The sequence below is a fragment of the Triticum aestivum genome, chromosome 7B, assembly GCF_018294505.1.
Source record: "Triticum aestivum cultivar Chinese Spring chromosome 7B, IWGSC CS RefSeq v2.1, whole genome shotgun sequence".
NCBI lineage: Eukaryota > Viridiplantae > Streptophyta > Magnoliopsida > Poales > Poaceae > Triticum > Triticum aestivum.
Window position 1 is genome coordinate 678,210,301 of NC_057813.1, and position 9,984 is coordinate 678,220,284.

A 9,984-nucleotide genomic window follows, 5' to 3' on the forward strand; every position below is an offset into this window, starting at 1 on the left:
TCCTTTTTCGGTAGACCTGGAGATTACTGTTGCCCCCGAGTACAAATACGTCGACGATGACCCGTCCTTAATCATTCTGATATCGGCTATTCTTTGTCTCCACTTCTTGCATTAGAGAGTCGGTTCAGATATGTATTATGAGTAGATCTTATTCTGCTGCATAGCCTGCTTTTCTCGCACGATACAGGCTAGAACAACATCTTCAGCAGTGTTATTATGCGTTCTAGAGCACTAAATGGATAGCTAACTGGAGCACGTCGTGTACGACAGTGCTGCATGTGTCAGAGTGAATAGATAGCACAGTACATGGTCACTCGCAAAAAAAAAGCCACAGTACACGGTCAGGGGCGATAGACAAGTTGGCGCCGTGGTAAAAGTTCTGTCGGTGTGTGATTGGGCATTTAATCCCAGCGTGCACCGCGGGATAAGGTCTATTTGAATTTTTTTTAAATACATGTCTGTTAGTTGGCTGATTATGAAAGTTCTATTAGAAAACGGGAGAAGCGTCACAAGAAAATCTTAGTGCTAATGCACGAACAAAATTGTATAATATTGATTGGAATTTGGAAGTTTAAATGAATTTAATAATAGCATAAAAGGTGTTTCATGTTTACTCCCTCTATAAAGAAATATAAAAGCGTTTAGATCACTGAAGTGAATACTAACGAGACACTATGTGTGTTGTATCAGAAGTAACCTTGTGTGAGATATCGCAAAGTCTTGTCTTGGAAACATCCGCTTGCGTCCCTCTCCATGAGGTGGTGACTCGGATGAAACCTAGCGCGCCACTGGTCCCCTCGCCAGGAAGTTTTATCTTTTCATGATTACTAAAAAAATCCGATGAAAATTTCTTCGGGAAGCTTTTTATATGAGTAAAACATGGCATTGGAAAATGTTTAATTAATTCATTAGTGCTGAAATTAATTAATACATTACCTAATGTGAAACTGAGCAGGCAGCAATATAATAAACATATTGTGAGGAACAATAATCTGAATAGTACTGAACTGTTTTTAGTAACTTTAAGATGATAAGTTCAGTTGGGAAATAACTGATTTTTTGTTCGGTAATCTTCATAGTACAAATACCAAAACACTTATTATAATAAACAAATTATACCGCATAGTACATGGACAAACCATTCCGCACAACAGTACAATTTCAGGTTTAATAATCTTCATAGACAAGTAAAGTGACAAAGTGGTAATGTGAAATTTTTGCTGGCCAATGAGTACAAATTCTGGAGCTACAACGACTAGATGCTGAAAGTCAAGGATGTGTGAGGGTTGGCAGCTCGCTGGTTTAATGCGTGAGAGCCCATGCCTCGGTTCAATGCCCTCCACTGCCTTGCATGCCATTTACTGCGCGTGTCAGGTGCAGAAGACACGACAACACCGAATATTTATACGACTGGTTAAAATCCTTATACGGCTCATGCGTATTCAAACTGCACGAATCATGGGAGAACATGCGGTGTGGATACCAGCCGCGCGTGGCTGCATGTCCACTCGCGATTATTCGTGTTGTTTTTAGCTATTTTAAAGCTTAACTAGTTAGCGCTGTTTCACCTCTAATGCGATGAAAATTGAATCTTTTGTTTGTATCGTCAACTGCCCTAAAGATGTGCAAGTATTGATCTTCTGTTAACCTCTCTAATGGGTGGCTGATGGCTGGATGTGTTGATGAATCGATTGATGCATGCTTGATCTGTGCCGGTTCCCAGTTTTAATGAGAATGAGTACAAATTCAGCAAGCATGATGCAGATTCTATTCTGGCAAACCGTCCACTATATTTTTAAAAGCTAAATCTGCTTTATTCATTAAACAACATGGCTACATCATTTACAAGTAAGGAGATTATAGCCTCGTGAGCTAATTATATCTAGTTAATCTTTGGATCAGGAACGAAGTGGCTTGTTTTCACTTGGGCCACTCAGTGCCATTGGATCTTATTTGAACGGCAGATGGGTGCGCGCATGTTACGCCGTGACTGCCAAGAGGCAAGTCTCCTGATCCCGGTCCGTCTTTGTCGTGCCCCGCAGAGTGGCTTCAGGCACCAACATGTTGTCTACCCTGGAAAATGTTTGTAGTACAGTTTTTCTACTCCGTTTGGACCTGAAACATAAATTACATAAATACAAGTGTGAACAAAAAAGGCAAAAATACAAAGAGTTAAACCAACAATAAAACTATTGAATTAATGAGTTTACGTTCCTAATATTGCCGCTCACCAAGCGTGTTAATAAAATTAAGTAGTTTAACTTAAATACATTTGTGGAGAATAATATTGAACTTTAGGAATTATTGGAGCATTAATACAAGTTCTCAACATGTTAGCATCATCTCTAAATCTTCTCCTTCCTTGGCAAGTGCATCACTAATTTCTTCGGAGGAAGATTTGACAGTATCATGCCTCTGGATATATCTATGGAGGACAGAAGAGGCCCAATAATAATAGGGCGGCTCAAGCCTACAACTCAGTGTCCATCAAAACAAAACAAAAAATCAGGAGAGAAGGGACAGCAGGAAGCTTCGAGCTTCAGTTAGCCAAGAGCCAGCAGTGTTATCGAATCTTTTTTTTTCGACAAGACAAGGCAATATCTTCATCACAATGCCAAAGGATGTCGCCGACAAAGAGAAATATGGCAGATTAGACCAGACAAGCCAAAGGAGGATAATAAGAATGTTGCTCTAGGTATGTGGGTGAAGAGCAAGTGGGTTTTGAACAATCCATAGGTCTCAAGCCCTCTTTTCAGAGAATGTTGCGAGTCGACAAAAGGGCAATCAACGAACAGATGGTCGGAGATCTCAGGAGTGGAGCATCTTCCACAGCCCGAGCGGCGAGCACTGGGAGCAATGTTTGAGGTGAAGTGAGGATGTCTGATGACAGCAGCAGCAAAAAATATTGATATTACATTGAGCTCGATGCAAAGAAACCAGATAAGGAATTGCATGTATATCATACTCCATAGTCACATTTATAAGAAAACTACAGAAAACCGAAAACAGCCGCCTAGCTAAACCGATTTTCTCACAGAAAGTAGACATGGAAGAAACAGAGGGTGAGAGGGGTGTAGGCAGCATAAATAATTGGTCGGGCGTCACCACAAGGAGCATACAATCACAAATGGTTTCCCAGGCAAGAGAACCCGAGGAAGTACACCCCCAAAGCAGCCACGCACCTCACTACTCTCCAAATTGAGCTACAACTAGCAAACGTTATACCTAGTGAAGTTTATGAGCCAGGCCCACAGAACAAAGAACAGCACAAACAGAAAAGTGGCAGGGCAGACTGAGTTTTGCCAGCTAGCTATTACAGGAACCTATTTCCTGAATTATTTGAATATTGTAAACCTCATAGTGGAAGTGTATGGCTATTTCATCATAACAGTCATGATATGTACTACCCCAGCCCTCTGCAGGACCCGAAACTCCGTGAGCAAGAAAAGGCATGTTTCTAACCATATAATTTACTCCTAGTTAACTTCACAAATCTGAATCCTTTTGCATGTTACCACCAAACTCTGTACATAAGTACACTATACGAACATCTACACAAATAACTACAGCTTCTTTGTTCACACAGAAATATGATTCGACCATCTTCATGAGTTAAATCGCACTGCAACGTTCCTGCATATGAATATTGCACAGGAAAAAGAACAGGTGGATGGATTGGAGAATAGGTCAAATTCAAATTGCTGAAACATTGATCTAATCAACCAAATTTTACATTCTTAAAGCCTCCTGAAAGGCTAAGGGTATCTGTCTGTGTGCACCGTCAGGACGATGATGATGATGCATCCGGAACACAGCAATTCCAAAAGTTCATGTCAAAGCCTACCAAATATAGCACACTGATACAATGGGCCAGCCACTAACTTGTCTAAAATATGTAACTGGTGATTCGAGTGAAATTCTTTGTGCAATTTGTGTGGTTCATTTGTTCCTAGGTCTATCCCTCGGTGTTCAAAATCATAGCCGACACCTAGTATTCTTGCAAATGAAGGATAAACACTAAACCTTTGGTCAGAACATTTGACAGAACATTTGACGAGAAGAGACCAACAAGCCATAAATAAGTTCTACTGTACCAGAGAAATTGGTATGTCAACTTGCTCACAGAACATATAATTCCAAGGGGGTCAATGGCTCGATCAGGATGCACCTGATCAATTTTACTTACCATGTGAAGCCCATGTGGAGTACTGAAAGGCAAAAGGAAGCACTTATGCATTCATAGATGGAAAAAACAAATAAACATACAATATTGCTCTGATTGAATATTGACCTAAGATGGATCTCGTAGCAATAAGAACCTCCCACCAAAGAACTACCTGTACATCATACTCAAGCTAATGGTATTCAGAATTTCACAAATGAATCAAGCAGACAAACCCTGCAGTCAGCAGGCTGCAGCAATGATATTTAGATGATTGAAGAAGACATCCCTACAGTTACACCGTGTAAGGAAATTATGCTAAATGTAAAACAGTATACAAATACTAATTTGTGCAGAAAGTAGACATGCAGGAAGCAGAGGGCCTAAACAGCCTACCTGGACCAATTTTGTTACAGAAAGTAAAAGTAGACATGCAAGAAGCGGAGGGTTTATTCGGGAGGAACAGGGGGAAATAACTGGTCAAATTACACAGCAAAGCTAGACAAAGGTTTTGAGTCATACCCTCAAAACAATGAAAAGCAGAATCCTAAAAGTTTCAGACCGACTAAGTGAGTCTGTCAACTAACTATTGCAGAATCTACTCCGTAAATTTATTTAAATATAGTTATAAACACGGACAGGGGAAGCATATGGTGTACTTCATAATAACAGACATGGTAACTAATAATCTTTCTCAGGTGGCATATGCTGCGCCTTATGGGTATGTTTGGTTGGTACCCAAAATCAGCCTTATAAAAAATTGGCCATAGCCAAACAACTTATGCTTCTTTCAATGATTACAACTTTTTTTGGCAGGCCCGTACCAACTTGCCAACTCTATTTCATATTCTTGTCAACGTAGCAAAACCTCGGCCAAATTTTAGCTAGTGCCAAATATTTCGTAGGGTCAACTTAGGCTCAAACCAAACATAGACATACAAAAAAAAGGAACAGTGGATTAAAAATAATTAGCATCTGATTTTAACAGAGCTGTTGAAACAGAGAAATACCTGAGTAAAACTGATATGAAGTTAGTTTGCACATGCAATGGTAAAACTAGCATACCACATCATTCCTGAACAGAAAACAGATAACAGAATCAAAGATTCAGCTAATGATGTTGTGACATGTAGCACCTCCCGATCAGAACAGTCATAAATGTGGAACACATACCTCTGAAAAAAATCTAATCAGTATTTGCTCTACCCAATGACAGGATGGATATCCAGGATATGTACAGTGCCAAATGCAATCAGCACTAAATACACTTGGCAAGCACTGCAGTATTGCAGCTTTATGTGAGCTTTGTGCTTCGAATGAGGTATCGTGCAAGTTGTTTTTTCTTTTCACACCACATCAACAAACTGAGTACAATCAATATCTTACTAGAGGGAGCTTACTAGAGGCTGATCCTCCTCCAGCCCCACCTGCATCGGTGCTCGCGCCCAGCACGATGTTCCTTGGATCCTTCCCAAATTCTGGGTATTTGAAGTTCAACGCTTGCCACTGACTTGCATCCTTAGGGTGACTCAGCATCTTGTCTTTTTTATTTATCTCCGGATCATTTCCGTCATCTTCCCGCTTATTCTCCTCCCTATCCGCATGCCAACGCAGGAGCTTTGCTACCTTAGGGTCCGCGAAATACCGCTGCAGACAAGGAGTGATCGGAAAGTACCACACCGATTTTCGAGGAGCTTTCTTCCTCTTCTTGTATCGAGTGACGCCGCACACCGGACATATGGTAGACTCCGCGTGCTCGTCCCGATAAATGATGCAATTGTTCATGCACACATGGTATTTCACGTGCTGTAAATCCAGAGGAACACACGATTTTCTTCGCCTCCTCGAAACTGGTCGGGCACTTGTTCCCCTTGGGAAGACGTTCGTGCCAGAATGACATGTTCTCGTCGAAGTATGCGTCGGTCATTTTGTGTTTTACCTTCATCTCCAGAGCCATGAGCGTTACTTTCAGGTGGGTATCCTCGGTCCTGCATCCTTCATACAATGGAGTAACCGCGTCTATCTCCAGTTGATCCAGCTTGGCTTTCTCTCAGGCGGCAGCTCTTGCGTTATCCGTCTGCTTGAGAAGCAGCTCTTGAATATGAGGGTCCTGTACCCAGCCTCCATCGTCATCTGCTCCGGCATCTTCATCTTCATGATCATGCCCTTCATCTTGATCTTCCTCATCATCATGTACGACATTTTCTACATGATGACTGTGTACAGCATCACCGCCGTGATCATGTCCTGGAGATTCTTCGTCTTCTCGCCCGCCCTCGCCGCGGTGGTACTCAAACTAAGTCCTAAATTTCTATTCATACTTTAGTCAAATGAAACAAGCAGTATAATGATGAAGCATTTCAATAAATTCACAGCCAACAAGATGAGGAATCTATTATGTACTAAAAGCACAAAAGGTGAAAGAACAATATTCTAGAAAGTCCAGCAAAAATTAGAGACATCTACGCATTTCTGTACTTCATACTCAATTAACCATTAAACAACAGCCATTGGATCCCACAGCACCGCCTCCACTGCCGCCCAAGCTGGAAGTTTACTTTCCATTCCCCTTTGAAGCACCCGCCAGCGACACCCCACCGGTGCCAGCATATCCTTTCATGCACATGCCGCTTCCGGCACGAGCACGTCTCGGCCTACAGCCAACGCGCATGCACGCACCTGCTCCACAGCCACAGCAGCCGATCCGACGGATGGAGATCGTGGCGCATGCAGAAAGCTGCTTAAGCTCCTCAAGTAAACACCTAGGGGCTCCGTCTCGCCACCTGGTGTTCAAGAAACCAAAGTTGTCCGTCGTTCCCGTCACTCCTAGTGCTCCAACAGAAGGGACTGATGATAATTTCACCAAGCCGTGGTATTTCCCTGATTCTCCTACTGTTTAGCCTCGGCTGTGCGCAATATGCACCGAGATCCCATAGTCGTGTGCCATCATAATCCAGAGGCAATCTGAATCTATATATCATTTAAGTTACAATGTATTTTCATTGTTGTTCTCATGTGTCGCTGCCATGTATTGGGTTTACTATGGTGTTGTTTATCACCATGTTGTTTCCTTCTACCAATCATGTAATCTGTTCACTCTTGTCTTGTGTTTTGTTTTGGTGTGGGTGCACTCTTTGTCTTATGTTACCATAATGTATTTTGAATGAAAATAATATAATCAGGTTAGTCCATTAGTTAATCAATATCTTGTTTGGTGTGGTGTTTGAGATAATTGATTTGAGGTGAAGGGAGAAAATATTTCTCAAACACCGATGTTGTTACATGTTTTGATGCAAAGCAAAGAAGTATGAAATATGCAAATTCCAAATTCAGGAAATCATACTCAAAGATCGAACGACCCTGAAAATCATAAAAGTCCATACTCATGTCATCCAAGCGTGAGGTTGTTGTAGTATATCATGAACAAAGTTTGTTGTAACCTTTATAACTGAACTACAAATGGCCACTAACATTCAAATCCCAGGCGGCTTCATTTGTTGATGTCATGAAGGCGGCATGAACGTTGATCTTTATCCAGATTTCTCGGGGGATCACGGCCCTGAATTTCGGTACATCGATCAGTCTTAACAGTATTAGATGTATCCAAATGTATAGAAAAACTACAGTAATTAACTCGTGTGGTGATATCTAAAGTAGTGGAAGGTCTTCGGTATATTAATTTTATGTAATAAGAATAATCTTTAAAAATATATAGTAGCGATGATTGTACGACCATATTTGAAGTACAACGTTATTAGTTGTCTTAACATGAAATATTTTTATAATAATATTTGTGGCATTCTGTTGTAGTACTTATCTCTTGATTTGCATTATAGCATATCTTATTTTCGTCCATGTACATGATCTTGTTGCATCATGAAATTACTAGTGATTTTAGGTACTTTCCGATTGGTTTATTCGAGGGATTAGGATTGCAAACGTAGTTGATCTAATATGACCCACATCTAGATGTATTACACATGCCTTGTGTAAGGTTAGTCTAAGATAAGTTTAGAGGATAACCGATGATGTTCTTGAAAGATTCAGTCCTACTGGGTATGGAGGATCAAAAAGATGATTTTTCTCTCATTCCGTATAGTTGTTTTTTCCAGTTGAACCTCTCTGGTTCAATGCACTTTTTATAAAAAAATGAAAAGCAATACAAATATGGCAGCAGAATCCTGCCGTTTCCCTAAAAAAAGCAACAAGATGATTGAATTTTGCACCAGGTTACCAGATAACATAGCTACTAGGTCAAAATCGTTGCTAACCTTCCCCGCAAAAAAAAAAGCTTTGCTATCTTGACACTCAATAATAAAATTGCATCTTTCTTGTATCTCATGCTTTCTTTGTCAAAATTCACATGCCACTTTTGGCCACTTTTTGGCAATAAATTTGGTTGTTGCCACCCAAACCAATTGCGTAGAACCCTAAAACTCAATTGCAGAAAGCTTCACATGTGTGCATAGCGGTGCCAAACAAAGTCGTTTAGATAGAAACCCTATAACTCAAAACCCATTGTTGTGTGAAAAGCTTCGCAGACATTAAACCCATGTGCATTGGTGAGCGTTCTATGCACATCTGGTTTGTCAATTGTTCTTTATATCAGTACCAGCCTTGCATCCAACTAATTTATGACACGTGTAATTTTTGAATGGTTTGTCACACACACGCATGCACGCACACCCACACGCACGCAGGCACGCACGCGCGCGCGCGCACACACACACAGCGGATTTATATTTGGAATACTATTGCCATCAAATGTTCGTATTGAAGCATAGTCTACTCTATTTTGGTTCTTCGAAGTTAGCAGCATAACGCATTATAACTTAAGTATTTATTGCCTGGAGAAATCAAATTACTCAAATACCTAGGTGTTTTTGTAAAGTAAAGGAATACGTATGAAATATTGCAAATTAAATTTCAGGAAAGACAAGTCCTAACTTATCTACCATATCGCGCAGACTCGTAAGCAACTAAGTAAATGTTTTTTAGGAAACAACAGGACTCTGCTGCATATTCTTAGTATTATGTTTTATAAAAAATACAACTAAGTAAATGTCTCTCTTAATTTTGTCCTACACTACTAAGCGGGAAGTTGCGTCATACACAACTTTGGCATAATTGATCCACAAACTCTATAAAGTATACACTACTACAAAACGAGCTAGCAGTGGTGGATGACAAGTATATGTGTGCCACCGAAACATTTAGCCCATGACTAACATGGTAAGAATTTATTAGTGGAGGGCGGCATGTTTTGCCCGCTAGTGCACATCCAATACCTGTTGTCAGCCCTCTTCTGTACCCACCCCTGTTGTCAGCCCTCTTTTGTACCCACCACTGTCTAGACGAAATAGCGGTGGCATGTACCTATCGGTGCCCGCCAATAATGTGCCCCACCTATAAGCCTTTTCCCAGTAGTGATAGCATTTTAATCTGTTATTAGGATTCACCACTATAATAGAATAAGATCCAAGAATCAAGCACCTAAATATCATCAAATTCCATACTCTCATACTTACAAATAGGTTGTTTTAATATAGATGAACAAGGTTCAACCTTTAGATGTGAACGAAAATGACCACTAACTAGCAATCAATGATGGCTTCACTAGTTTCAGTCTGTACAGCGGTATGAAAGTTGATCTATATACATATTTCTCAGGGTGGTCGCATCCTTGAATTCTGGTACATCGGTCATTCTTAACATCACCAGAAATATGAAAATGATTGAAAAAACTTGTAGTATCTCCTATAAGGTAATATCTACAGTACATTACGGTCTTGAAGATACTAATTTTATTCATCTCTGAGAGC

At 40.5% G+C, this 9,984-nt stretch overlaps 1 long non-coding RNA gene across 1 annotated transcript; it reads right to left on the reverse strand.

Moving 5' to 3' along the window:
- Positions 1–1,814: 1,814 nt before the first annotated feature.
- On the reverse strand, positions 1,815–5,540 carry LOC123160122 (uncharacterized). Its single transcript, XR_006480001.1, has 3 exons — positions 5,336–5,540; positions 5,173–5,237; positions 1,815–2,115 (listed from the first exon to the last, which is right to left on the reverse strand). It is a non-coding gene; the product is annotated as an uncharacterized lncRNA (long non-coding RNA).
- Positions 5,541–9,984: the final 4,444 nt, after the last annotated feature.